Raw genomic sequence first — 4,824 nt, 5'->3', positions numbered from 1 at the left:
CAGTTTCCTTTATAAAATATTGCTTCCTCCCTTAATATGCATTTATTCAGCACCTATTAAGTTCCAAGCATTGTGCTAGACTTTAGAAGTACCACCAGTGAGCAAAAGTCACACATGGCCTCATGCTCACAATCTTGTACTTTCTCTGGTTGCAAAACCACTTAACAAATAATGATACAAAGGGGAAGGAATGGTGTGATGGGAAGCTACAGTGGGGATATAATCTAGCCAGGACAGTCAGAGAAGGTTAACTGAGGCAGTAAGGGTTAAACTGAGTCAGGCAAAGAAAAGATGTGGTGAGTGGGTTGCAAGCAAAGAAGAAAAAGTTTGAGGTTTTATTGAGCTATGGTTTAGAACTAGAGATGAAGATTCTGCTTTCATAAGAGGTTTGGTTAGATTCTTGGAATGTCATGCCACTTCGGGGACAAACTACACAGAATCAGAGACAAGGCAATTACCCCAACTTCTGCATGAAATCCTGATGTTTTCCAGCATTGGGAACAGCATCATGTGAACTTGGTTTTGGACCTTTATATATTTTGTAGGTTAATCCCTTATTGGACTTATCATTTATAAGTACTTTCCTCCATTCAGTACGTTATCTTTTTCTTATTGATGGTTTCCTTTGCTGTGCAGAACCTTTAAGTTTAATTAGGTCCCATTTGTTTATTTTTGCTTTTGTTTTCTTTGCCTGAGGACACAGAGCCAAAAAAAAAAATATTGCTGAGATTTATGTCAAACAGTGTTCTGCTTATCTTTTCTTCTAGGAGGTTATGGTTTCTGGTCTTACATTTAGGTCTTTAATCAATTTTGAGTTTATTTTTGTTTATGGTATGAGAAAAATGTTCTAATTTCATTCTCCTACATGTAGATGTCCAGTTTTCCCAGTACTACTTATTAAAGAGACTGTCTTTTCTCCCTTGTATATTTTTGCCTCCTTTGTCATAGATTAATTGACCATAAATGCGTGAGTTTATTTTTGGGCTCTCTATACCATTTAATTGATCTATGTGTGTGTTTTGTGCCAACAATTTTTAATTAATTGTCAATATTTAAAAATTTTGAGATTCACCACAAAAATCAGAAAAAAATTTATAACACTGGGGTCCATATATCTCCCAGTAGAACTGGACAGAGGCAGTTCCCTATGGAACTTCCCACATATTATCATCTAGACTGCCTACTTGCCCTCTGTGGACCTTGAGTTTGAGGTCCTCTTGTTTCAAAGATGAACTGCAGTCCACAGAAGTTTCCAGAGGTGGCTAGCTGGCTAAGAACATCAGAGCTGATATCATAGTTAGTATCTTAAGGAGTGCTTCTACCAGCAGGATAGGAGGCATTTTTCACTCAGGTGGACATTTTCAAGCAATAATTCCAAACATGTGATGAACTGCCTTGTCCTCAAACAGCCTGGCCTCATAGCACTGCTTAATTCACATTTAAATTACACTGGGAACAAATGCATTGCACAATGTTCAGCTCCAGGTTGCAGAGAAAAACACACTAATAGAGCTCTGCAATTACGGGTAATTTTTCTCTGAATCCTTCTCTTTCTCTCCCACTCTGGATTAATGATTGCCTTCACAAAGAGTCCACATGAGCTTTCAGAGCCAAAGGAGTAAACAGGAGGACATGCATTAACGTGGCGAGCTGGTTACCTCCCACGCCTGAATATAGAGCTTTTAGAAATGGAATTTTTTAGATGTGCTTCTCTTACAAATATCAGGTGAACATAATCTCCGAGGCCGTGGGTGTTGGGTGGAATGACATTCACATCAGTCATGGAGTAAATATCCAGGAGCATTAAAGAGGGAAGAAAACATCCGTCCGCTTCCTTTGAGTGGCAGAGGACTTACTATGTGCCTAGTTGTTTGTGCACGATGCTTTCACAGGTTTTCGTTTATTTCCTTTGCACAACTCACAAGGTTGTGAGCAGAAAAAAAAAAAAAAGCAAGGAAGGAAAGACACAGTATTAAACCTACATTTTTTGATTCTGGGTTCATTTTGGTGATATCAGGTAGATCTGGGGAAGAATCCCAGCCCCAGTGATTCCAGTTGTGTGACCTCAGGTTAATTATTTAATGGTTCTGAGCTTCATCTGGTCCTTGTCTGTTAAATGCCCTATGCTAGGTACATAGTAATAGTTTTTTTTTCCTTTCTTTCAGTTAGACTATGTGGTTTCCTCACTGGGGTTACTAATATTGAATACAGTTTTAAAAGCACTGGGGCTGGTATTCGAAAATTTGGATTCTAGTTCCTACTCTGTCCTTTCCTGCTAAGACTCATAAGGAAATTATCTGGCTTTTTTCAATAATTAGAAAAACATTGCACATGGCAATATAATTCAAAATGTATTAAAGGTTATAAAATGAAAAGTGAGTCTTCTTCCCCATTAAACAGTCATTGCCTTTCTTGGAGGCAATGCCCATTAACACTTACTTGAATATCCTTCTAGAAGAGTTTTCTACTATGCATATACAATCACACACACACACACACACACACACACACTCTAACCCTCAAATGGAAGCGAACTTAAAATAAGCCTTGGAGATATTGTGTGTTGGCCCGTATCACCTCATTATTATTTTAATGTAGCTAAGCCCATATTGATAGTCATTTAGGTAATTTCCAGTCTTCTGTTAATAATAGTAATAGCTAATATTTATGGATTGTTTGGAATGTGCCAGGCACTATTCTAAGTACTTTGTATGTATTAACTCATTTAATATAACCATCCTGAATAGAAGCTATTATCATCATCCCCATTTCACATCTGAGGACAATGATGCCCAGAGGACTTGCCCCTCAGCCACACAATAAACAGCAGAGGTAGAATGAACAATGCTGTAACACATCTTTGTCTGCGTAGTTTTGTGCACATTTGTCAGAATAGCTAGCAAATGATGGCTCTTAACAGCAGTAGTATAATCAAATGGCATTTTTGAAAGATCAATATGATAGCAGGGTGGAGAATGGACTCATCTTATGGCACCTGTCACACTCTGCTGTGCATTTCCCTGCCCCCCACCGTCTCCCTTGTTAAATTATGAGCTTCTTAAAGGTAGGATGCTGTACCCCAGGGATTGGCACTGAGGAAGGATATTGCTGACCCTTAATAACATGTGTGAATAATTATTTAAAAAAATAAGGAAGCCTTCAAAGGTAATGATAGTTGGTATTTGGGTAGGGTTTTAAAGGGTGAATAAAATTTTGATGGTCAGAAAATGGAAGAAAATTTTTCTTCTTTGTATGAAGAAATAACAAAGAAATAACCACGTAGGATGTTCGAGGAAACAGAAAACTGCCCAGGCTGTCTGGGGAAAAGGGTACATGGTGTGATATGCTCACAGAGAAGACTGGAAAGGAAACTTGGAGGCAGACACGGGGGATTACCTGAGGGACATTACACCGAGGGACAGGACAGAGCATCTACGAATGCACCCATGTAGACCCATGATACTGGTGTCAGTTAAATTTTTTGAATCCCAGTTTATAAAATTGTATTCATCTCCATACTAGGTTTCTCTCCTCCACTTTTCACTTTCCAGCATCATAATGGATGGCAGGTTTGTCAGTATTAGTAGCCTGATAAAACATTATATCAGTGCAATGGGCATATTTTCAGTTTTCATTTATTTTAATCCCCACCAACTCCCTGAATTCACTGGCTGACATATTTATTTTTCTGAGTTCTGGGCCTGTGGGTCCAGGTTTATAGATGTAGCTTACAGATGTTCAATTCCCATTCATTTATATGCAAACATACCTCTCAGTGGATTTTGTTACATTTCTGTTAATCTTGAATTTCATGAAGTTATGTAGATATCTGACAACACATATTACTTTAAATACATGCTAACATTTTTGGACACTTGATTGTTGATCCTAGCTAATATATGCAGTAAGATTCAAATTAGAAATTAGTTCTGCTAGCCACTCTTACTATATATCAGCACTACCCAAGAGTAATATAATGTGAGCCAAATATGAGCCACAAATACGATTGAAAATTTTCCACTAGTCACACTTTAAAAAGCCAAAAGAAATACAAAATTAGTATGTTTCATTTCATCCACTGTATCCAAAATATTATCTCCACATGTAATAAACATTAAAATTATGAGATATTCTACTTCCATTCTTTTCATAAAAATGTATGGTATATTTATAATACACCTCACTTTGGACTAGCCATATTTCAAATGCAGAAGTTACATAAAGCTAGAGGCTACTGTATTGGATAGTGCAAAAACTAGAAGCTATAGGTTCCAGCTTCTTTGAATAACACTATTAGCTGGAAGAACAGTTAGACTGGTTTACATCTTCCCTGCTCCAAGTTAACAATGTAAAGCTTCTTTCAAGCTTATAATTATTTTGGGGAGAGATCTACTAAGTCTCTAGGCATAAAAGGTTCCAACCATGTAAACTCTTCAGGGAAAAGTTATCCAACACCTCATGCTCTCTTCTCTATTTCTAAACCATCATGTGTGTTTTGCAATAGTCAATTTGCTTCTTTGCCTCCCTTCAGGATTCTAGGGAGGCTCTGAGAAAGCTTCCTTTTCCACATGTGTATAGCACAACTAGAGAACAGAGGTGTCAACTCACTTGTCCTTGGACTAGTCATCTTAGAATGGACGTACACTGTGGTGGTTAAGAGCACCAACTATGCAGCAGAACGCCTGGCTTCAAATGTTGGCTCTGTTGCTTACTGGTTTTGTAACATTTATCAGCCTGCAAAATGGGCAAAACAGTATCTGCTTCACTGGATTGTCGTGAGGATTAAATAGTATAATGTAGAACATTGACATGTACAAAAATTAT

Source organism: Bubalus kerabau, chromosome 6 (genome assembly GCF_029407905.1).
Source record: "Bubalus kerabau isolate K-KA32 ecotype Philippines breed swamp buffalo chromosome 6, PCC_UOA_SB_1v2, whole genome shotgun sequence".
Classification (NCBI taxonomy): domain Eukaryota; kingdom Metazoa; phylum Chordata; class Mammalia; order Artiodactyla; family Bovidae; genus Bubalus; species Bubalus kerabau.
The sequence above is the reverse complement of the archived record's forward strand: the minus strand, read 5'-3'. Positions refer to the sequence as shown.